Genomic DNA, 9,881 nt, shown 5'->3' with positions numbered 1-9,881 from the left:
TATGTTTTGGTATTCAGGTCGTCCATACATTGAACCAAGGAATTCCTGTTAAAAATAGTTAGGAAAACCCACTAGTTTATCCTCCGAAACTAGGAACCAGATAAATAAATCAAATTAGAATTTAAAGAGTGTTTATATTTATTTTTTCTGATATCAATTTGAATATTTGTTAGATAACACCAAAAAAACTAATTTAGAAATACGGGATATAGCTAAAATGTCACAGTCATTTTTTTTATTTTTATTTCACTATTCACCGCTTTAACTTGAATAATGAAACATAAACTATTTCATTATTCACTATTCATCACTTGATATTGAATAGTGAATAGTGAACTATTTCATTATTCATTATTGAATTTTGAATAATGAAAAATGAATAATGGACGTACTTCAGCGTGGTGCTTTTGAAAACTTGTGTAAACAGCATTGCCAGCAATATTACGATGATCATAAACAAGTCATTATCAACTTCTACTGTACCAGTATCGTATAAAGAGGCTATTTTGCGACCTCTGTTGAAGAAACCCGGTTTAGATAAAGACACACTGAAAAACTATCGCCCGGTTTCGAACCTTCCTTTCGATTCTAAAGTTCTCGAAAAAGTTATTGAAAGTCGTCTAGAAGAGCATCTATTGTCAAACACTCTTCATGACCCTGCTCAATCTGCCTATCGCGCGGGACACTCAACCGAAACAACGTTACTTCGAGTTCACCATGACATTGCAAGTGCGCTAGACAAAAACTGTTGTGCCGTTTTATTGATGCTCGACCTTTCTGCGGCGTTTGATGTGATTGACCATAACATTATCGAAGCTAGATTAGAATATGCTTTTGGAATCTCAGGTTCTGCTCTGAAATGTTTACTCTCTTACCTCCGAGATAGGACACAGTGTATAGCAGTAGGCTCGGCCCACTCCAACGAATTTCGTCTTAATTGCGGTGTGCCGCAGGGCTCCGTGCTTGGCCCAAAGCTATATACTATATTTTCGAAGCCGATCGGCGAAATCTGTAGACGTCACAACATGTCTTATCAATGCTACGCCGATGATACGCAGATCTATTTAGTTTTCGAACCTCTTGATAACTGGAAAAACACATCGAATCGAATTGAGGACTGTTTGGCCGATATAAGTTCCTGGATGTGTGTAAACATGCTTAAACTGAACGAGGACAAAACGGGACTGATGCTATTTGCTCCGAAAAACCGAGTGAAAGATTTGAAGGATTGCAATCTCACCTTTAAAGGAAACTACATTACAAGTTCTGAGTGTATGAAAAATCTGGGTGTTCATTTTGATAAGACTCTGTCAATGCACCAACAAGTCAGTTCAGTTTCGAGATCATGTTTTTATCAAATACGAAATATAGGCCGCATACGTCCGTACATCAACGAGGATGCATGTAAAACTCTGGTCAATTCGTTAATCATTTCTAGATTGGATTATGGCAACGCTTTACTCTATGGACTACCAGCTTACATGATTCAGAGACTACAAAGGGTTCAGAACACTGCTGCGCGAGTGGTTACAAGAAAAAAGAAATACGAACACATTACTTCGACACTTGAGTCTCTTCACTGGCTGCCTGTGCAATACAGGGTGCAATACAAAATATTATTATATGTATTCAAGTCCGTGAAACATGAAGCGCCATTATATCTTAGTGAACTTGTAAATTTATACAGGCCATCAAGATCATTAAGGTCTGAAAACAACTTAACACTCGTAACTCCTATTGTGCGAACCAAAACCTACGGCAATAGAAGATTTGATCAAGCAGCGGCCATCCTTTGGAATGCATTACCAAAAAAACTTCAAAATGCAAAGTCGGTGCCTGTATTCAAAAAGAACTTAAAAACTCACTTTTTTCGACAAGCATTTTTAATCCCTTAAATTCGTTTCTGTGATACATTGTGCCATAGACGTTAGCCTGCTTTTGATTTATCGAACCTTTCTTTTAACTGGAGATATGTTTCATTTATAATATGTACATTGTATGTTTTTAGTAGCACACATATTTTTCATTTCAGTAATTATATTTTTACATGGTAATATTCCTTTTTCATCTTTTGAATAGGTTTTCAAATTTTTAACTTATATTTGATAATTTTTAATAGCAATCTTATTTTAGACTTTTTTGGCTATTTATTTTACCAACTTTATTCAGTATAATTTTATTTTGATTCATTGATATATATATTCCACTTTTTTGTAAAAATTTCCACATTATTAATCCTTTTATCTAGAAAAGTTTTAACACTTAAATATTTATTTTGTGTGTTCATGTTTTATATTTTTATCACTGTCTGTGTGTATATTTCGTTTAACATGTGATGTAAAGCGCTTTGAGTAATATTGTTTTAGATTTAGCGCTATAGAAAAATTGTAATAATAATAATAATAATAATAACCTATTGTGGACCAAAAACATTAACACAACATAAATGACATCAGAACCTATTAATAATAGACTTGTTATGAAAAATTAGATAGTCTACAAGCTCTGATTTATTAAGACGAAATTTATGCTTACTTTTAGTCCAACTAGTGTAAATCACATTTTGTAAAAAAAAAAAAAAAAATGCCAAAACTGCAAACACAAAATGTATAACATACATTTAAAATATGTATAAAGATAGGTTGTTGGAAATTACTCAGTGCATGCAATAAAATTTATCATGCAACCAGAAAATTATAAATTTTTGCTTTATTTGTAATTGTCTCCTGTTACTCCGCTTCAATACTGAGCAAACGGAAATGTGCATTAGAATCCTCTTCGCGTTCCGCGTTTAAAGTCTGTCAATTTTTTTTCTCAGGCAAAAATCAATAGCGCAAGGACACATCTACAATTTACCTGTTGTAGGTTCGAGGACATGTTGCCGGACCGAGGACAAATATAGTCCCTAGTGTGGACAGTGTATAACTTACATTTTTTTTCATGTGCTTTCCATATTTATTCATTTCATGCATGAAATATTAAGTAGGGGATGAAATTACATGTTAAAAAAAAATTAGGGAAAATAGTGATTTGGTCTTATTTAAAAAGGTCAAAATTAGTATGTCTGACGCTGTCAAACTGAATTATAGATCCCTTTAACATAGACTTGTCAATATATTTTGAGTTAGAGCTGCTAGACTTTTCTATAACTTTGATATTATTTGTCCCAAACGTAGAACACTTCACTGTAAAACACTTTTTGAGGTAGAGCAGGTGGGATTTTTAAAAATGTTATTGTCTGAAAGAAATGCACTACGACATAACTGTGTTCTCGGGCCTGTGAGATTACGCCACTCCACGACAAGTTTTAACTCTAAAACCTTCGTGTTGTTCCATACAAGAAAAGCCATTCCTCTACATATAGTAAATCGTCGATACCTATAACCTATCTACACATATCCTCATCAGGAAAACCAAGGAAGGATCGTTCGTATAGACATTACGCTACACAGCTTGTGTGTACAAGTTATTGAAACAACCACTTTGAGTCAACGTTGGGAACCAGATTAACTTTAATAATAATAATTTTATTTGCAAAATACACCCATATGGATCAAGCAAACACAAATACAAACATATATAATACTGATAGTGAAGAATTACAAATATAAACATAAAAAACATAGTTATAAATGGTAATGTGACCTTTGATGGACATTGACCTCATTTTCGCAATTCTAAAGATTACTGTATAAAGTCACCAACTTCTGTCAAAAGATCAGATTCAGGATTTAAAAGTTGTTTTAGCTTTAAAAGTGATTGATAATTTGTATAATCAGGGTTTATATTATTATTCTTTAAAAATAAGCAATCTCTTAAAGTTGAGTTCAGTTTGCAATATAGAAAAAAATGGTATTCATCATCAAGTTTATTACAAAGTTTACATTACCTTTGATCTCTGAGTACATTTTTATATCTTCCCATTTCAACTTCTAGGTTATGGTCACTAACCCTTAATTTAGAAATTAATTGTCTGGTTTTAAAATTTGATTCTTTTAATAGATAATTCTCAATTTTTATCTCAGATTTTATTTGACTATATAGAAATAATTTTGAACTGTCTGTTACAGAAGAAAGTTTATTCATGACATTTTTTGTATAAACTTCATGTGATATCTGTTTAAACTTCATCTTTAAGGAATACTTAATTTTATTGTATGGTTTATCATAATTTTCAAAATCTTCAGCATTTAATCCGGTCTCTTTAAATATATTTAGAGCAAATGAATACCAACTATGAAAACCATCACTATGCAGTGACTTATTTAATTCATAGGCTTCTTTTAACAGAGGATTAATATCATGGGTATGAAATCTACAAAAATATAGCATTAAGCCCCAGTCACACTAGACCACGATCGCACCACGCTCACCGCGATCTAAAATTAATTCAGATCGTGGTGAGGTCGCGATATGAGCGGCATGAACATGTAAATTTTCGTTGTTTTCACGATGCTATTACGTCCTCAATACGCTTCTACAGCAATCCCGCTACGTTTATACCACGTTCTCACCACGCTTATTCTGCGACCTCACTACGATTATCACGATCTAACTACGCTCATCATGTTCTCACTACGACCATATCCGATTGCAACACGATCTTACCACGCTTCTACTGCGATTATCACTGTGCTTAAACGGCTGTGGTTAAGTTACCCACAGCCCAAGATGGCGGTCTCTTAACTCGTTGATATATAATTGATACAAAATCTACTTTTGCGACGTTTTTCATGCACTATGTAAATATTTATTGGATTCTTGAATAAAGAAATCACTTGCCATTATCATAAATTTTTAATTTTGAGTTCATTTTAGCGCAAGGCAAACTTTAAAAAATGCATAAGATGTCCGTAACTTTATGGTCAAAACTAATCAGACTGTCCGTAACTTTATTTTCGAATGTGGGTAACTTTTGTTTTCAAAATTGTACGATTGATAATTTCAACAATTAAAGGACAATAAACACTATCAAATCTCGTATTTATTACCTAGTTTTATACTATTACGATATGCGTCAAAATAACCAAGAGAAAAGAGAACATAGATGTAAAAAATCAGACCCGAGTTTTACGGATTTACCATTGTTTTTTTTTCAATTTATTCCCGATTGTCGGATAATATGTTGATAGATTAATCCAGTAAACCTGGTTAGCAGCATACAAAGTATACTTTGCAGAGTGTTTACATAAAACAAGATCTGATGGTACGGCAAAATTTATCTTCTGGCTTTATAGATTGTTCACTGTTTGAGTCCTTGGCCCTTTAGCCGCGGGCAAAATTGATACCCTTTCCTTTAAATAATTTCCGAATTGTTAGCCAAAAAAGTATGGTCTCCACTATACCTAGTGTTATGAAAAAAAAATGCCAACATCTTAAAGTAAATGGAAGGCTATGTTGTTGAACAGGTGTCCGTTTATAACAGCAATTAAGGTAGATTTAAAATCTTCTAAAAGTTTCATTGACCTCAGGAATTCAATAACACTTGCTATCAAAGCGTAAGTATCTTCTTCAGGGGTCTGGACAGCTCCGTCTATGTATTTCCGCTCAGGGTTGACATCTGAACTTGTTCTCTTAAAGGTGATTTTCGTATGTTCACTTTTAATGTATGGTTTAAAGCCTTGAGTAATTTGGTCTGAGCTTTGTGATATCTCCAGTGGGAAGTGGTGAGATTTATAAGCTGCATGTCCTGATTTTTCGTCCAAAACTTGTTTCCTTATGCTAAATTTTGAAGTTCCATTGTGTTGGCTGATTGAGTGATACACATGGTATCTATGTCACTAGATAAACTTAACACATATAATTTCTAAATCATCTAACATGGTATAACGATATTGTTGGTCATTGTCAGAATAAATATGTAATACTTTAAATTTAGCAGCATTAAATTTGAATTTCCAAGTATTTGACCATTCACATAAACTGTCCAAATTTCCCTGTAATTTAGTGCGCTCATTATCTGATGAGACTTTACAGTCATCAGCAAAAATTTTCACTATGCCCTCTACTACATCAGGAAGGTCATTTACAAATGTTAAAAAAAGAACTGGCCCTAAAACACTTCCCTGGGGTACACCACTCACAACATCTGACCATGCTGAAGTTGTATTATTTATACGAACTCATTACTTACGCCCGGATAGAAAACGTTTTTATATCCAATTCAAAATGCAGCCCTTTTTTACAAGTTTTTCAAGTTTTAAAAATTAAACGCTGATGAGGCACGGTATCAAATGCCTTGGAAAAATCAAGGTAAATTGAGTCCAGTGGAAAACCACTATCAATTAATTCTGACCACTCATCCAAAACCTCACATCACTAGACTGCAACCATTTGGAAGTTCTCTGTCAAGCCCGCTTTGAGTTCCACCGGCACAGAGATTTACAACGATCCCAGTAGTAGGATTTCTGTGCAAAGATACTACCTGTGAGTATTAATCACAGAAACAATTGGAACGAATCTATCAAAATCTACGCCATAATTGACGAACAGATATGTCTGACGTACAAGATAAATCGGGAACTACACTGGATCAACATGCCCCTGCAGTATAGTCACTTCCAGAAATAGAGGGAGATATTTCGACATTGGATCAATACATGGTGACGTAAATTTATATCTAAAATTGAGAATGGAAATGGGGAATGTGTCAAAGAGACAACAACCCGACCATAGAACAGACAACAGCAGAAGGTCACCAACAGGTCTTCAATGCAGCGAGAAATTCCCGCACCCGGACGCGTCCTTCAGCTGGCCCCTAAACAAATATATATACTAGTTCAGTGATAATGAACGCCATACTAAACTCCAAATTGTACACAAGAAACTAAAATTAAAAATAATACAAGACTAACAAAGGCTAGAGGCTCCTGACTTGGGACAGGCGCAAAAATGCGGCGGGGTTAAACATGTTTATGAGATCTCAACCCTCCCCCTATACCTCTAGCCAATGTAGAAAAGTAAACGCATAACAATATGCACATTAAAATTCAGTTCAAGAGAAGTCCGAGTCTGATGTCAGAAGATGTAACCAAAGAAAATAAACAAAATGACAATAATACATAAATAACAACAGACTACTAGCAGTTAACTGACATGCCAGCTCCAGACTTCAATTAAACTGATTGAAAGATTATGTCTTCATCATATGAATATCAGGCACAATCCTTCCCGTTAGGGGTTTAGTATCATACCATCATAACATATATGAGAAGAACATAACCCGTGTCATGCCAACAACTGGTTTTTAAATAAATGTATTTAGTGCCGATGCAAAGACCCTATAAGTGAATCAATATTAACGCCAAAATATGCAATCTTTAATGACCTGACAACAGTATCGTAACTATATCCCTTCTTAATAAGTCTATTTAAAGGTTTTGTTAGCTTCAGAGGTGAATACTGACATTTTTGTGCTTTATAAAGAATATTTCCATAAAAAATTGGATGTCCTTATACCGATGATAAAATTTAGTAAATGTTTTGACTAGTTTGTGATATCGAAAACCCTGGTGTAATAATTTTTCAGTAATACATAAATTTCTCTCGTTAAAATCTAAAACATTGTTACATACACGAGCGAATCGTACAAGTTGAGATATATATATAGCAAATGAACCTCATTGTCTTGAGACATCTTGAGATGTCTCGAGACAAATTTCCAAGACGCGTCTTGAGACGGACTTAAAGACGCGTCTTATAGACACCGTGTCTTAAAGACATCTTGAGACATATAAAACTGTGTCTTGAGATATGTCTCAAGACACATTTTTGTCACATCCATGTCTTGAGACATTGGTTTAGAATAGTGTTTGGTGTATTTGAAAACGCACCACATCCTTTATTCTGTGTATGAATTAAGGAAGATGTTTGCCATAATGAAAACTTAAGGCAATGAAATTCAAAATAAACCCCCAAATAAACCAAATAAATAAGACAACCCCCTCCCCCTTTCTCCATTTTTTTTTAAATCAATAAATCTAAATCTTTATGGTTAGTTATGGGTTTTCAATAAGTTAGAATTTGACATCTTCAGCTAAGATGTAAATTTAATTTTCAAGTTATATGAAGAAAGAGTTGAAAAGAAAACGAAGACGGGAATGGGGGAAATGTCAAAACTCATAACTTGGTAGAATGATGAATTATGAATACTGGTGAATAAACATTTTTATGCAATTGACTGCGTAAGGCATATTTATAAAAATCTTGATAAATGTTGAACAATGATCAACAAGAGCAATAATTGACTGCAATAAAAACTTTGTTGTGTTCAGACTACTGAAATCTGCAGGAAAATATGATCATGAAAATTTCTGAAATTTCAATTCTATCTTCAAAATCACACAGACACAGCCGATGAGTATTTTAACAATAAAAGTTTAAACCCATCTAGAATTAAAAAACATAGAGCAATCCAAAGGTACCATTCTTACAAAAAGATACAACACATTGTTGATTTTCCACCAAACCTACCCAGTCAATGATCAGTTTTAACATTCAATTTAAATCAAAATCTGATCACTTCCCGGAGAGGAGTGGATTATTATAAGTCTAGAAAAGAAACCAAATGAGCAAGCAAGCCACAAGAAACATACACAAAAGAATATATAAAAAATACCAATTTAGAGACTTATCTGACCTTTTAAACAATTCAAATTGAGCACTCATAAATGCAATATATAGATCCACGTCTGTTCCTTAAATTGATGTCCAAAATGACGTCATTATAGAGCAGGATTCCAAATCTATGTCAGATTTTATGCACTTCTAATAGAAGTCTTCTTATGTTCCCAAATCAATGTCTAGATCTTGGCACTACTCTGAAAAAAATAATGAAAAATTATTTTATTTAATTTATAAAGTTTGGTTATCATTCTTTTATCCTTGAGAAAAAAAAAGAAAATGACATTAAGGGGGCATAAATCAATTTTTTTCTGAAATATAGGATATCGCTATTTTTTGGTATAAATTAACTTCATCCGATACTTAATAGAAAAATAAAATAAAAATATGGGGTTACCGTTCATTTAAGCTCACAATCTGCCTTCGAAAAAAGCATGCATTTTTGTTAAGGTACTTTTTTTCTGTTGAACTAATAAGAGAAAAAAAGGCAATATTGAAATTTAAAAAATAACCTAATTACAGAAATAGCTTAAATTTTACAATAGTTTAGTGAAAGTACAGCTTGTATGAAAAAAATAATAAAAAATATAGGTCACCGATGAGTTAAAAAAGATATTTAAATATTAATGCAAAAAAATGGCATTTTTTCACCAAAGGGAGATAATTCAGAGCTTTTTATACGACCGCAAAAAAAATTTTTGTGGTCGTATATTGGTATGACGTTGGTGTCCTCGTCGTCGTCGTTCGGCGTCGTCCGAAGACACATTGGTTTTTGCACTCTAACTTTAGTTCAAGTGAATGGATTTCTATGAAATTTTACCACAAGGTTCAATACCACAAAAGGAAGGTTGGGATTGATTTTGGGGGTTATGGTACCAACAGTAAAGGAATTAGGGGCCAAAAAGGGGCCAAAAATAAGCATTTTTGTAACTTCCAGACATAACTTGTGTGTTAGTGTATGGATCTCTCTGACATTGTATCACAAGGTTCCATATCACAAAAGGAATGCTGGGATTGATTTTGGGGGGTAATTGCCTAAAAGTTTTAGGAATTAGGGGCCAAAAAAGGGGCAAAAAACAAGCATTTTTCTAGTTTCATGACAATAACTTGTGTGTAAGTGTATGGATCTTTCTGAAATTGTACTACAAGGTTCCATATCACAAAGGGAAAGCTGGAATTGAGTTTGGGGGTAATTGCCGAAACGTTTAGGAATTGGGGGCCAAAAATAAGCATTTTTCTAGTTTCCAGATAATGACTTG

Source organism: Mytilus californianus, unplaced genomic scaffold (genome assembly GCF_021869535.1).
Source record: "Mytilus californianus isolate M0D057914Y unplaced genomic scaffold, xbMytCali1.0.p SCAF_9, whole genome shotgun sequence".
Taxonomy (NCBI): domain Eukaryota; kingdom Metazoa; phylum Mollusca; class Bivalvia; order Mytilida; family Mytilidae; genus Mytilus; species Mytilus californianus.
The sequence above is the reverse complement of the archived record's forward strand: the minus strand, read 5'-3'. Positions refer to the sequence as shown.